The following is a 17017-nucleotide window of genomic DNA, read 5'->3' on the forward strand; positions in this document are numbered from 1 at the left end:
ATTCACGAAAAGAGCGTATTACCGGGCATATGAAGTTCTTTATTCATAATTGAACGCCAGAAATTAAACTGTGGTCGATATAACTCTCTTTCCTTACACCCGTTGATCATAACTTGAACGTCACAGAGTCATGAACTATATTTTCTGTGTTTACGCTTCCATAACGGCTGGCATTATGAATTCAAGCAAACCACATGCAGTTATCTGATGCGCGTGTTTATTCCTAATTACATTTAAACATACATTAAAAGCATCTACCATTCTAGCTGTTGCAATATCGGCTGCAGTGAGGGCACATGTCCATCCGCTATCAAGCAATATATCACTCAGAATTTTAAAACAAGTCATTTTAATATACAATCCACCAAACATGACGATAAACTTATGTTCTCCGTACAAATCTGGCCATTCCAAATGAGATTGCTTAGCCAATACCAAAGGGTTTATCCGCAGCTATAATTGATGTTTCCCCGATATTTGGAAAGTAAACCACCTTTTTCACCTTAATCATCGAATGCTTGATCATTGCAACTGAAATGGCGTGTTTTCAAACAGTGGCATAAAAGAAGTAACACTTTATACTCGAACAGAAGAGCCTAGATGCTTAGAAGAATGAATGACGACCAAGATATGTTTAAGAAATTCAAATCCTCATCTGTTAGGTGAACTACGATTTCCATCATTGTGCCCTTGTAGTGCGTGTAATTCGTTCTTCATTTATAAATAGTTTGCGCATGCGCGAAATTGTTAAACACATGTGTATCATAACCTTAAAAAATGTCATCAAACAAATTCATAACATCATTAGAAATTGGAAAGCGCTAAGCATGTAAGAAATAATTTCAAATGTTTGTGTGTGAATTTTGTAACATTTTCATGCATACGCAAACATGTCAAATATTTAGTTCTAGTATATACGTTACATGTGAAGAAGTATCCACTAAACCTGATAATATTTTTTACTCAAAGAAGGTCAAAGAAAACGTTTTCCAGAAGAATAAGTATTTCAATCTGGAAAAAACAGCCATTTTAGAAAAGGTGGTGGCAATCTTGAAAAAATGAAATTTTCTTATGGCCAGCAGTTTTTTTTTTTTATTAAAAAGTATATAATAATGATGCTTTGTGCTAATTTTCGTGCTTGTATCAGCAATTGCAGAATTGCCTTGATTTTGATTGCTAATATCTTCCACTACATCATATAAAAGCGCTCTCTCCATATTACATGTACAAGATATAATTCAATTATCAACAACTGTATTTCAAATAATGTAATACTTATGAGCACACACGAGCAAATATGATGTGTTTACAGTGTTACTTACTAAATGTAAAGTATATTCAAATATACTTCAGATTATCTGATTTCACTTTCTTTCAACCAGTCTTCATACACTACAGATTACCCGAGGTACTCTTAATAAAACCAGTCGTCATACACAACAGACAATTTAAGGACAATAAAAGTAACAAGTCAATCGACGATTTGCGTTACTTTAGGTGGTACCAAACACCTTGACTAATATTAATTTGGCTCTTTTAATTTTCATAAAATTTCGACAAAATGTTATTTTTACCCTTTGACAAAAATATAAGAATTTCACAAAAATTGAACCAACCTTATCAGAAATATTTTATTGGTTATATTGCAGTTTGACAAAAACTAATTTTGATCATTGAGAAGCTTAATATATCATCAACAACACAACGTGATTAAAACATTTAGCCGACTTTTAGAGTTATTTCCCTGAAGTGTTAGGTACCACCTTATTTCAACGTAGACCTACGACTTGTTGATCGTTTTTGTTGCTATTGGTTTTACTTGTCAATTATGGCATAATCGATAATTTATAAAATACATAATTGTTTAACAATTGACTTTTATAGATTATTTGATCTGTATTTGGCAAATTAAAACGTTTCGGATTTCCCCCCTTCATTCTTCAACAAGGAATCAATCTAGGAAAACTTATCATAGATACCAGGATCAGATTGTTTTAAACCAAACGCACAGTTTGTCTTCAAAAGACTCATCAATGATGCTCGAATATAAAAAAAATAAAAGGCCAAATAAAGTTCGAATAGAGCTGAATAGCATATAGAGGACCCACTATACCAAAAAAGGTTAAAACTATAGTGTATACTTATTGAACTGGGGTAGTAAAAATAACGTATAGTTGATTTTGGTTTGCTGATCCTTTATTTCTATTCAAAAACATTGTATATTTAATTCATATTAAAGCTAAAAAAAAAAAATCAAAAAATCTTTTAATCATAATTTCTTCTTTCGAATTACGTCATATATATGACACTAAGTGCCTCTTACTAAGTATATACGATTATGAATTTCTAGTGCTATTAAAGTAACCAGATGTTAATTTTGTTCTACTAATATAAGTACCTACATCCAGTGTATATTTAAAGCTTTATTTCCTCGTATATATACATATATGTTAATTTATGATGGTGCAAATGGGATTTTCATGCTTTAATCTAAATTCAAATCTTTCTATCTGTCGGTACTCAGGCGTGGCTCACCGGGTAAGATTTGGGGAAGGTGTTGTAGAGGTGATCATGATCAGAACAATTTGATTAAAAAAAAAAATGGCTTTAATTTTACCTGTAAATTTGGCGGTGGGGAAGTGGAGACATGTCCGAATCTGCATATGGTAATAAGACATTTTAAAATTAAGATGAATACAATTCGATGAAAGGTATTTACCAATTAGACAGCAACCAAACGACAAAACAAAACTCAAATATACATCAATACATGCACGGCAACATGTACAGGTATCAATATATATACATAGTCAAGCGTATGATCTTAACGTAATGATTATTATTTTTCTTCGCCATTTTAAACCATCTGAATAATAGAAAATAATTCTAATATGATTTGTATATTAGGGAATACGTTGATATGATTGGTCGAGAGGACTTTCGGTAGTTGATCTTGACGGTTGGTTATTTTTCGATAGACGACGAGGCCTATTCAATGGACATAAATATACAATTTACGTGTGATAGAGGTAACTAGTGTGGAAAAATATATTCCCTGTCTCCAATTTTAAAGAATCATAAGGATTAAACGCCTTTTTAAAGGAATTTATTGGTGTATAAACTCGACCAATTCACTCACAAACAAATAAAACTTTAAGTCCCTTTTTATAGGAATTTATTGGTGCATAAACTGGAACAAGTCACTCGCAAACATCATAAAAGTCCTGTTTGTGAGTGAATTGGTCGAGTTTATACACCAATGAATTCCTTTAAAAAGGCGTTTAATCCTATAATAACATAAAAATTGAAAATGACAATTGATTTTGCTGTGATGTCCAAATTTATTGTACAGATAAGAATTAAAATACTGACATCACATTATAAAAAGCACATATTACCGTTTTCTAATCAAATCACCTAATATATGCAATTTATACCGTTTATAGCCTCAGTTGATTCCCGGTTTAAAAAACAAAATCTGAAATTTAATTTGAATTGAGGAAGTACTTTCTCTTCCAAATTGGCATATATTATAATAGTATTTTGTGAAGGATACATAAATCAGCATTCTTTATTAAGAAATATCATACAAAAGTTAAAATAGCATGGCACCAAAACCAAAGATCAGACACGTAGATTTAGCAGCTTTTTGTTTGACCATTATGGCTACAATAGTACAATTAGTGGGATTTGGTATTCCGAATTGGTGGACATTCGAATATTTTGACGGAAGGACATTGATAATTGGAATACTAAAGTCAGACGGGTGCGACCAGTTCACAAGATGTGACAAAACTTTTGTTGACGTTGATAATGGTACAGGTATGATGATTTTCCAGGGATATTTTTGAGATAATTCATTTTAAGTTTGTTTTTACCGGGAGCAGGATTTTCTAGGTGCGTTGAAGACCTATTTATGACCTTGGGCCGTTTCTGGTCGGGTTTTTGTCTCTTTGACACATTCCACGTTTTCATTAACATTTTATATAACAAAGTTTGATCCGGCACTTTTGTCGACAATTGATGAACCGATGTTTGTCACTCAGCTCACTAGCGACTAGGCTGGTCCTCTCCCTTGCAACATACGGTTATCACAGAGCCAAACAGATAAAGGACAGAGAACCAGTCTAATTAGCGACATGTTGTCGTGGTCTTAGAAGTTTAGATACAAAAAAATAGAAGGTGTGGCAATGAGACAATTCACTTTCCACAGGACAACAAAAAGACATAGAAATCAACAACTATGGTTTGGCCTTCAATAATGAGCAAAAACTAAATGTATGAATTATCAATTAACCGATTGTGTACTATTCCCTTTCGATTGAGTATTGATTCACATGGTTGGTGATGCCTGCATAACATGAGAAACATTATCTGAAAATAATTTTTTCCACTCCTCTAATTGGCCAAGTGGTCTAAGTAGTTAATGTACAGCTATCACACACGGATCAGCCTTGATCTCGTGGCAGGTGAGTTCAAATCCTATAATCTCAATTTTTCCAGCATACAAAATCTTGTTGCCACGATATCAATAAGAGTGTTGAAAGTGACTTCAATGTTGGTCTTTATTTTCCAAAATAATTATTTTCTTCAATCTCATACTCTCTAACTGTCACTATTTGCAAGGGTTTTACCCCATGGATGATCCCAATTAGAATGTTTGAAAGAGCAATTTTGTCCAAACTACCAATGTACTGTGGTTATGTGATTGTAAAAGATCGAAGAAGAAAATAAATATCATCAAAATTAATTTAATGGCCCCTGTAAAGGTTTTGTAGAACTTTGACAGCCATCTTGCACTTAAAACCCCCTTGGGCATTTTGAAATGTTGGCAGGTATGCAATCTAGTTGTCGAATAGTTTTTTTAGAATGAATAGTCAAATTCAATTGTAAATTTAATGTGAAAAGTATATTGATTGAATATTATTGCACGAGGAAATAAATATAAACTGCACGCTTGAAGTATATCCTGAGGGTTTGACCTTGACCTTTACTATTTTGATTTTTTATCAGTTTGTTAAAAAATACTAAACTGCAAAAAGGAGGAAGACTTGTACAAGTATATCCCCCGGATTATATTATGTAAAACATTTAATATACACAACATTTAAATATAAAGCAAATTGTAATTCAAAACTAAAATTGATCCATTACCGGTCTTTACGTTAGCTTTTGTACTCTTTATGCGTGTACTTGTACTTATTTTCTTTCATTTGTACATCTGTTTCGTGGTATTTGACTCCTTATTTTGTAGAACAGTGCTTTAACAGCACATCATAAAAACAAACTGTAAAGACCAGTGTGCAATGGCTTGACCAATCAGATCGAAACGAAGCACATAAACAACTTTCATTACGACAAAATATATAAAATATCGACCTAACAAAAAAATAATATTTATCAATTACCCAGCAACTCGAATAGAAAGAGATGTTCTGATAAAGTCCCCGAACACTATGTTCCCCTGTGATATAATAGACACACACCTCCATCTTTTAGCTACACCATTGACGAAGCCTCAAATCAACCGTAAAACTAAAACGGTCGAAGAGAAAGTACACGAAAACTCTTCAATTAATAATCTCTACTCATTCGTAACAGGTACAGCATTGTTTTGTATACATAACGAAAGTTAACCCTTTTTAATTTGACAAGAAGTACATAAAAAACAGTGCATGACATGAAATTGTCATTTGTCATTTGTCTTTCAGAATGGTTGTTCATGACAAGGATCTTTGAACTGTTTGGAGTGATACTTTGTTTGTTATCTACCATTGTCCACATAGCATTTTTTCCAACCAGAAATTTCACCATTCGGTCTGTAGCCATATATGCACTTGCTGCTGCTAGTAAGTGTTTCTTAATAATTAAAGTATTAAGTCTAACATATTACTAAATATTGAAGTTAATTTTGAAAATGTGTAGGCTGACATCTCAATTTATATAAAGGTTTATCATTACATATGTATCATAACTGAATCGAAATAAGTCTTCAATAAAAAAAATAACATGCATGGTTCAGTTTATATTTTCGCACCGAAGTTTCAGCCCCAATAAGCGTCTTAAACACAAACAAACACACACACACAACCAACAAACATTGAAAGAACTATAAACGCGTATACAATAACAGTTTTTAACATAAATATTTTACAGTATTACAACTTACAATGCATGTATGATTTGGTGTACCACGTGACGAATTATGCAAATAACCTTGATCACAGATACCAGGATTCACGTTGTATATTCTTATTATTTTCATCATTCAAAAATCACGTGATAAAAAATGTTCCCTCCTTAAATCAATATAAAAAGATAGGCAAAAGATACCTATGATACATTCAAGCCAATAAGTAAAATAATAACTGACAACGCCATGGCAAAAAAGAAAAAGAAAGAAAAGAAACGGAGCATAAGACAGACAATAGTAATAAAAAGCTAAAGACTGAGTCACACGAACACCATCAGAAACCGGTGTGATATCGGGTGCCTTGGGAGGATAAGCAAATCCTGTTGTACATGTAGCAGGCATCTTGTTGCTCATATTAGTACAAACCCTGTGATAAGTCTAACTTTGTTGGTCACATTCATGGAAAATGTAATTATTAGTAATGTGTTGTTTTTTTCAATATACCAGGTATTTTCATATTAGCTGGTTCTATCATTTTTGCTGTGATGCATACCAAACTTGTAACTACTGTAAATGAAAATAAAGGTCAACAAACAACAGGTCCTGGATTTGGACTTTGCATGTTTTCGGGACTTCTGGCTATGGCAGCGGCTATTGTCACAGGAGCAGTCACCGTACGAAAAGGCGAAGACTATTATATTATTAATGCTGTTTAAAGCTGATTTAGCACACAGATAAAATATCTATATTTGAAACACTTGATTTGTTGTAGTTTGTAAAACATATATTTCCTCTAGGTTCTGATCCATAGATTCTTCGTATAAATCTTTATGCCGGTGGTAGTAATATTTCAGATGATAAAAGGGAAAATGCATTATTGTTTCAAACTCCATTTATAGGTCAGCGAGCAAGTGTTGTATGCAAAATTTTATAACATCTGTGACAAAGCCTATTTACTGCATATTGAACTTAAAGGTTGCCATTTTATGCAAGAAATGATTTAAAATGATCTGTTACCAGACTTTAGTGTTTGCTTGAAAACACTAAAGACAATTATTTCTATATTCTAAGAGAAATAACCCAATTATCATAACGCACAATATTAAAAACTCATAAAATGATTATTTAAAAACGATACATAACATATCGTATGTCGTTCTTCAGTATAAAATATAAGGATGTAATTGCCAATGAGAGAACTCACAACCAGAGATCAAAATGACATAGCAGTTATTAACTATAGGTTACTGTTCGGCCTTAAACAATGAGCACAACCCATACGGCATAGTCAACTTTAAAAGGCCACGATATGACAAATGTAAAAAAATTCAAACGAGGCAACCAATAGCCTTATTAATGTAAAAAACAATGAAAAAATACAAAATTAATATGATATACAGCAACACACGACAACCATTGAATTATACAGACTCCTGTCTTTCCTGCTGGCTGGTACGTCCGTATATAAAACGTTCGTATATAAAACAAGGCAATCAAGAGAACATTTATACAAAAGCGTATAACTAGCACCAATAACAAAAAAAAAAAAAAAAAAAAAAAAAAACGCCATCAAGATGGGACAACACACAATCTGCACTACATATGTGTCAATAAAACGTGACACAGTTTACTTTACTTTTAATCTTTTCGATTCTAAAAGGAGTAAGCCCAGTAAGACCGCTTCTTGGATTCAATATATAGCGTTTTTACAAAGTTGTTAAATTGGTGTTAACTTTTACTTATTTATTGGAAAGTAACATGTTTTTCTTACAAAATTATGGGCTGTTTTAAATAAAGCAATGAACTTGCATCAGGTACTACCATCGTCATTGCATGCAAAAATACTGATATCTTCACAATTTAAACATTGTAAATTAATTTTGTGCTAATTTTAAGACGTTTTATGTTAACCGTACCTGCTTTGCGAATAAATTAAACATATAATTGAACAAATAAATATATAGTTCAGAAATATCTATCATGTCCTTAGATAACTGTAATATGAAATAAATTATTTTATTTTATTTGAAGTGACGATATTATCAATTTTATATAGATGGATAAAATAATTATCCTACATCTCAATTTTACGGAAGCCTTTAAGGGCCATGCTAATTTACTTTTTACAATTTGATATAACAAATTAAAAAAATCCAAATCAAAAATATACGTTGAAACAAATTTATTTAAGACAAATGCAATGATGAATTGACGAATGTTTAATAAATCTTTTCATGTTCCTATTGAAATTAATAAAGCAACATGCCAGTTAAGCATTTTTTTTATCCTTGCATGTTTATATGTTCCTAAAAACACCAGCATCTCAATAGAACTCTTCATTTCGTTTTGACTTGAAAATATGCAATATATATATTGATCAAATAGACCCCTTTTCTCTTTTATATTTGTTATTTCTAAGGCACCAGGTCCCATATGTGAAATTGAGAAACTAATCCAGAAAACTGTCTGAAATAAAGGGGAAAGGGAAGAGGGTTGGTTATAGAAACATTAAACCTGTAAATTGAGTTTTGAAAATGCATTACGGATATTTGTCACTGGACGTCAGATGAACAATCAATAAATACACGAAATGCGCCAGTTCGGGTTATACAACTTGTAATTAATCATTATTGATAATTTGTTATATCAAATAAATAATGTGTTATATCAAATTTATAATTTGTTTAAATTATCAAATTAATTTTTGTCATATCAAATTGATGATCTGTTATATCAAATAAATAATTAAGTATATCAGAATTGAAAATCTGTCATATCAAATTGATTATTTGTTATATCAAATTTGTAATTTGTTATATCAAATTGATAATCTGTTACATCAAATTAATAATTTATTATATCAAATTTAATTGTAAAGAGTTAATGAACATGGCCCTTAAAAGCTTCCGTACAATTTCACCGGTCTTGTAATTTCAAACAGAAAAAATAATAGCGTTAAATCAAAATTAAAAAGCTCTTAGACAGTTAGATATGAAAGTAAAAGTTTTACACTATTAACACATCATTGGTTTTTTTTTCTGTAACGTAATATAGCAATTATGTCATGTATGTTCAGCGATCAAATTAACAATAACCACATAAGGTAGGTTATGTTAAAGTGGTCGAACGGAATTAAGGGCGGGCAATTTTACTCACGTAAAAATTTTGGTATAAAGGATAGGAACAGATGGACCTCTCAAAGAGTCGTTTCAATATGTCTTAACGTTCAGAGATTTTAATAATATATCGACGAAAACTAGAGGCTTTGCAAGTGGAACATATCTTTGGTTATATGTAATAAAGATATTCTACATAAGTAAAACAATTGCAAATCATATTGCGTATATTTTCAAAAGAAGGTCTTCATTTTTCAAACTTGTCTTTAAAACTTCCCTTTAAAGTAGGAACTTTCATCTTTATCAAAGAAATTATGAGAGGGAACGCAACCCTGGTAACGCAACCCTTCGGATATTAGCCTTGTAAACAAAAACAAAAAAAAAACAAACTAAGAAGTATTCAGTGATAGGATTTTATCTACTTTATCAGCATCTTATGTTTGGGGGAAATGCCGTTTTCTTTTCATTGTTCTTACAGCTCATGAATGAAGTTTGAATAATAATACAATGGCGACAGTGTCCCTTATCAAAATATCAACTATCTGGAAAATGTCAGTTTGAAGAATATTTTTGAATAACCTTTTGGTATTTTTTTTTTCTCCTTAAATTTATATGTGTTCATGATGCGACCATTTTGGTAATGCAACAAATTTGACTTATTTTTGATATATGTCTTTAAATTTAACAGACAACACTCATACCACATCCTCTTATATCTATAGTCTATGATACAAAATGTAGTGACGTTAAATATTGTTATACTATATAATTCTATGACACGAAGAAAGAAATGCAGATCGATGATAATGTACTCTAATTAGTTATCAAAGGTACCAGGATTATAATTTAGTACGCCAGGCGCGCGTTTCATATACATAAGACTCATAAGTGACGCTCAAATCGAAATAGTTATAATGCCAAACAAGTACAAAGTTGAAGAGCAATGAGGATCCAAAATTCCAAAAAGTTTTGCCAAATACGGCTAAGGTAATCTATGTCTGAGAGATCTATGGATATTGTAATCATCAACATCGGATTCATATCGTATTCGATATTACAGTAGAAATTATACTCTCACGTCGAAGTATTGTTCGGATCGATGATATTTAAGGTAGCACAATACAAAGATTTTTCATCCCCAATCAGACACCTTTAAACTGATGTAATTCCACTCATCTTTCTTTAAATTTTATAAATGAGGTACCAAAAGAAAGAAGAAGGATTAATCTTTCAAATTGTGATAATTTCATTATGACATAATTATTACATAATTAATTGTTATGTAATAAGTTGCCATATTGTGATGTCCATACTTGAATGAATTTAGCTTCTTTGTTATTCATAGCATCCCAAAATATTTTATAGATTCTTGCACAACACAGTTTGACCTTCAAAACTGTGTCTCAGATTTTTCCTATTGCATTTCATTCTCTCATAAATCTTCAATGAAGTTTGCAACATCAATTCATAAGAGACCACTAAATTCAATTGGGTGTAAAATTTGTTCTATTGATGTTTTTGGAAATCTGAGACACAGTTTTGGAGGTGAAGCTGTGTTGTACAAGAATCTATAAAATATTTTGGGATGCTATGAAGAACAAAGACGCTAAATTCATTCAAGTGTGGACATCACAATATAGCAACTAATTACATAATAATTAATTATGTAATAATTATGTCATAATGACATTATCACAATTTGAAAGATAAATCTTTCTTCTTTCTTTTGGTACCTCATATATAAAATATAAAGAAGGATGAAATGAATTACATCAGTTTAAAGTTGACTGATTGGGAGTGAAAAAAATCTTTGTATTGTGCTACCTTAATGTTAATTATTTTGAAATTTCAGGTAGAATTAAGTATACCCACAGCAATGTAACGTTGTTTAAAAGGAGAAATATCAAGCATTCTTTATAACTATTTTGACCTGAGCGTCACTGATGAGTCTTATGTAGACGAAAAGCGCGTCTGGCGTACTAAATTATATGCCTGGTACCTTTGATAACAATTTACATCATTGGGTCGATTCCACTGCTGGTGGATGTTTCGTCCCCGATGGTATAACCAGCCCAGTAGTCAGCTCTTCTGTGTTAACATGAATATCAATTATATTGTCATTTTTATAAATTTCCTGTTTTCAAAAGTATGAATTTTCCAAATCCCAGCAATAGATTACCTTAGCCGTATTTGGCACACTTTTTTTTGGAATTATGGGTCCTCAATGCTCTTCAAATTTGAACTTTTTTGCTGGCTTTATAACTTTTTTGATCTGAGCGTCACTGATGAGTATTATGTAGAAGAAACGCGCGTCTGGCGTACTAGAGTATATGCCTGGTACCTTTGATAACAGTTTTGCTTGTTGGTACGTTCATCGGAACATTTATGGAGGAAGGGCATGTGCTTAACAACATTTTTGTTTTTGAAAGAAATATATAGATGCTCGATTACACTTGTTTTTTTAAATTATGATTTAAGTCAACTTTCTCATCAGAGCGTGTTTGTCTTTTTTACTAATATGTATATATTTTGTCATAGTGTCATAAAAATAATTTTTCATAACTCAAACACTAATAGGTTTTACCCCCTGTCATTGATTGCCTTTATACAAACGTGACAAATGTTCTTTGGATCTTGTATTAGATAAAATACAAAGGTAACAAAGAAACAGGCCGGTAACAACCGTTGCCGGATAGTTTTTCTGCACGAGCAGTCAGGTCAAGGTCCGAGGCGATAGCCGAGGACCTTGACCTGACTACAAGTGCAGAAAACTATTCGGCTGGTTGTTACCGGCCTGTTTCTTTTGTTACTTTTGTTTTTTTATCTGACTTGTACGACGTTTCAAGAAAGTAATAATACATTTTGCAAGACTAAGATTTGAGAAACTTAGATAGCCATAAAGCAGTAAATGTAAGTTATAATAGTATAAACACATTTTTTTTTCATTTCCCTACAACCGAGATTTTTTTTCAAGAAAAAAAATCAAGAATCTAACAATTTGATAAAAAAGAACCATTTCAAGTAAAAGATGAATGTTGTACACATTTAAGAACTTTTAAAATACAACTTCATAAAAAAGTAACATATTAAAAAAATATTTTAGTGGTAAATAGGATAACGTTTGATTTTTATGGATGAAACGGAATGCGGGGAGGGAGGGGGCGGGTAATTCATTTTAAAATAAACAGGCTGTGATCTTTATTTTTGATGAAAAAAGGAAAGGCAGGATGTGCCATTCCATCCCCCATTCCCCCTTGAAAAATCGTAGAAATCGCGCGTTTGTTGCAAAGTACATGAATTTAATATTCAGTTGTGGGGGGTCCCGGGGGTTGGAACAACCCTTTTTTGGACGATCAATGTATTTGAATTGGGACATAAAATTTGACCCCCCTGTTTTGTCCTGGATTTGGACCTGGATCCGCCACTGATATAAATTCGATAACAATATAAATGTATCAAAAGAATGAATTTCCTATTTTATTAGTGAATGAAATGTTTATGAAAAAATCGATTTTGTCTTAATATAATATATATTCAGGCATATACTTTATTTCTTTTTTAAATGCATGCTTGTCTCTAGATCTGCAAGTGTTGATCGGGATTAAACACGTGTTACATTATGATCCAATCGCAGCTTACCGCCCAAAATTGATGACATAAGTTGAATGATTTTCCTCTAGATTTGCTGCTTATTTGGACGTGTATTACATGAACACTTTTTGTTTATAGAATCAATCGTGCATTGGTGAGTTGATGGGGAGTTTATCTTTTGATTAGATTTGATTTTTTTTTTACTTATTTCCTGTCTTATTTTTATTGAAATATACACGTCGGTATCATCATTTCATTACTTCCAGCATTGTCCAAAATACTATTCATGTCCATATATCGAAGAAAACATTTATTGACCGAATATTTTGCTTCATACAGGGGGCGGTATGTTCTTTTTTGAGTATATCAACTATTTACTTTTCAACGCCATCACCCAAATGTTTTTGTTTAAATTAGCACTATTTACGGTATTCAGAAAATCAGGAATCATGCAAAACATTTGTCATCTGCTTGACCATAATATTTTTTTTCTCATAAAATTTGGGATCAAAATATCTGTTTGAGGAGAAACCACACCCCCCCCCTTTTTGAAGTTAAATGTCTAATCCCTTAGTGTACTGATATGAATAGTATTTTACTGGAAATGTTTGAAAAAAAAAATATTGATGCTAACGTAAATATTTTGTTCAATGAAAAGACAGGACATAAAAGTCGGTGAACCAAAACGTTCAAATCTAGTTGAAAGTTAAAGTGCCCATGAACTTACTGATCATGCACGAGTGATTCTATTCATAAAAAGTGTCCGTGTAACAACTAAAAAGAGTCCGTGTATCATTTAAAAAGAGTCCGTGTAACACCCGTTAATGTACTGTTTTTCTATAGCTCTGCGGGGGGCAAAGTCGTACAACTTGGTATAAACAATTTTCCACTAGTACTGCATGACCATTTTTCAATTTCCATGTTGTATGCATTTAATACATGAGTGAAAGTATTTAATAGAGGCAACAGTAGTATAGGACGCTGTCCAAGAGTCATAAATCGACTGAGAGAAAAAAATATCCGGGTTACAAACTAATTTATAACATAAAGATGATGTTCTTTCACTAAATTATTCAAAATTTGGTGACTATGTCGAACGCATCTATCCCATTGAACTAGAGATAACGGATACAACAGATACAGTTAAGTCGGCCTCATATCTTGACTTACATCTTATAATTGACAATGAAGGTCGATTGAAAACAAAACTTTACGACAAAAGAGATGATGTCAGCTTTCCAATTGTGCATTTTCCATTTTATTAGTAGCAACATTCCAGCAGCACCTGCATACGGTGTATATATCTCCCTATTGATACGATATTCCCGTGCTTGCATTTCTTATCATAATTTTCTTGAAAGAGAGAGGGTTGTTGCTCACAAGGAAGCTATTAAGTCAAGAGTTCCAAATGGTGAAGTTGAAACCATCTCTTCGTAAATTTTACGTTCGCCATCACGAGTTGGTTGATCGTTATGAAATAACCGTTTCACAAATGATATCGGATATGTTCCTTACGTCGTAACTACAATCCCCTACCCTTTCGTAAATGTGACCTACCGAATTAGACTATTTACCGGATTTGTTATCTCACAAGCAACGCGACGGGTGCGACATGTGGAGCAGGATCTGCTTACCCTTCCGGAGCACCTGCGATCACTCCTAGTGTTTTTGGTGGGGTTCGAGTTGTTCATTCTTTAGTTTTCTATGTTGTGTCATGTGTACTATTGTTTGTCTGTTTGTCTTTTTTTATTTTTAGCCATGGTGTTGTCAGCTTATTTTTGATTTATGAGTTTGACGCTATCAAACTGACGCTATGTGTCGTGCAGAAAATCAAACTGACATTATGTGTCGTGCGTGTAAGACTTGTAATATCAAACTGACGTTATGTGTCATGCGTGTAAGACTTTAAGATCTAACTGACGCTATGTGTCGTGCAGAAGATCAAACTGACATATGTGTCGTGCATGTGAGACTTTAAGATCAAACTGACGCTATGTGTCGTGCAGAAAATCAAGCTGACATTATGTGTCGTGCGTGTGAGACTTTAAGATCAAACTGATTTTATGTGTCGTGCAGAAGATCAAACTGACATTATGTTCGTGCGTGTAAAACTTGTAAGAATAAACTGACGCTATGTGTCGAGCGTGTAGGACTTGTAAGAATAAACTGACGCTATGTGTCGAGCGTGAAGGACTTGTAAGATCAAACTGATGCTGACTGTCGTGTATGTAAGACTTGTAAGATCAAACTCACGTTATGAAAAGATCGGAAAATACTGGGTCAATCACAAACCAAAAAACATAAATGAGAAAAAAAATAACAACCTGACCCACAAAATCACCCGAACAGTGATAAAGCCCTAATACATGTATAAATCCTATGATATTTGTTCCCAGAAAATTCGGGGATTAATCGAAAGGGTTCACCCAATTTCTGCTAAACAGCTGCATCCGTTTGGTTGTTATTTGTAACTTTGAAAAAACGTATTGATTACCTTGAGAAGACGCATATTTCGATTTGAAAATCTTCTAAAAAAGTCTTGGTCCCAGAGGGACTTTCCGTTTTGAATTTTTCTCTGATTTCGAGTCATACCTACACTTCTAGAAAGTGGAAAGGAAACTTGTTGCCTATGAAATGAAAATCAGCTAGCGATCTCCTGCCAGAAAGTCTTTATTATCATGATACAGAGTTTTTTCTCATTTATACATATTACACACAGGGATTATACCATACCCGTCTGATAAAGTTGACAGTTTGGATATTCTGTTCTATACATTTTGACTTTTTATCTCTCGATTTTTTTGATAATTTTGATTTTCCAAAATGGTGATCTCTTCCTTACCCGAAGTAAATGACATGCATTCTTGACTAGCAGCACGTGATGTTTGCATGATAATTATCACATAGGTTCTGTGACTACTACAATGTACCACTGGGTTGGTCCCTCAAATATTGCACTATTAGTGCCTCCGAGTATCATCTGGCCAATGGCCAGCACTACTATATGTTTTGACATGGCGAAAATATATTTTGTGTAAATTATCATTCATTTATTATGTAACACCATTGCGTGTACTTCTGTTGTCCAATTCACCATTTACCTGTTTACACTTTTGAGGTTTTTGACCCGATTTATAATGAATTTGGCTTTACCATTAATTTGGTAAATTAAATATGTGAATTTGCAAATAATCATTCACAAATTATTTAATAACTTTTTGACTACGCGTGTAAGATTAATTTTCAGCATAAAAATGGAAGCATATGTTATTAATATATTACTTAGGGATACCATACGCATATTTTGTTCATAGTGAAAAAGGTAAAACAAGTTTCACTATAAAACGACAAACCAGGTAATAATAAAATACGAAGAAACAGATCAACCAGTATAACAAAACGGAATCAAACGAGGAACGAGTGATAAGTATACTTGAGTTTCTTATGCATATTTGTTGAATTTGGAGTTCCTTCAGACATTTGTCGAAAAATGTATATCATTTAAGCTATCAAACGATACACTTCTGCTCCAATTATACCCGATAAAGGTATGTCCTACAGCTTTTCTTATATAGAATTTCCTGGAGCATATAACTTGATTTTGATAAATTCAATTTCATTAAAAAAGTGACATAATTGCTCATTTGAACGAAGATGAGTCTTGGGCAGGGTTTCCCCTGGGTCAATTATTTTTTTCGTCACCTCTTTCGCCAAAATAATATATTTTTCGCCACTTTATTATTTTTTTCGCCAAGTAACAAAATTTTTCGTTTAAAATTTAACTTTTTTTCACCCCTCCCCCTCCCTTAAATAAGATGGTTATGCCCCATCGTGTCTATGATTATTCTCTCAAACGTTTTTTAGAGTGAACATTTTAATGAATAAACACTAAACATTTACTTTAAAACAACAGATTTTTTTTTAACTTAAAACTTTTTTAAATGAGGGGCCACTATACTTTTAATAATAAAGAAGATATAAGTCCTGGAATATAACAAAATTAATGGATATGTTTTGATTATGAAATACCAGTATAGTTCGTAGGGAAAGTTCCTTTAAAAGAAAAATACTGATGTACCCTTTTGTACTAAGAAGTGGTTTGTACAACAAGACAAAAGCTTTTATCACATGAAATTGGTCCCTCATTTCATGTGTAGTCATTACATTGAAGGGTTAC

At 32.4% G+C, this 17017-nt stretch overlaps 1 long non-coding RNA gene across 1 annotated transcript; it reads left to right on the forward strand.

Annotated features, from left to right (window-relative positions):
• Nucleotides 1-3520: 3520 nt before the first annotated feature.
• LOC143081784 (uncharacterized) lies at nt 3521-6888 on the forward strand. Its single transcript, XR_012980086.1, has 3 exons — nt 3521-3822; nt 5712-5849; nt 6641-6888. It is a non-coding gene; the product is annotated as an uncharacterized LOC143081784 (long non-coding RNA).
• The last annotated feature ends 10129 nt before the right edge of the window (nt 6889-17017 follow it).

Source organism: Mytilus galloprovincialis, chromosome 7 (genome assembly GCF_965363235.1).
Source record: "Mytilus galloprovincialis chromosome 7, xbMytGall1.hap1.1, whole genome shotgun sequence".
NCBI classification, from domain to species: Eukaryota; Metazoa; Mollusca; class Bivalvia; order Mytilida; family Mytilidae; genus Mytilus; species Mytilus galloprovincialis.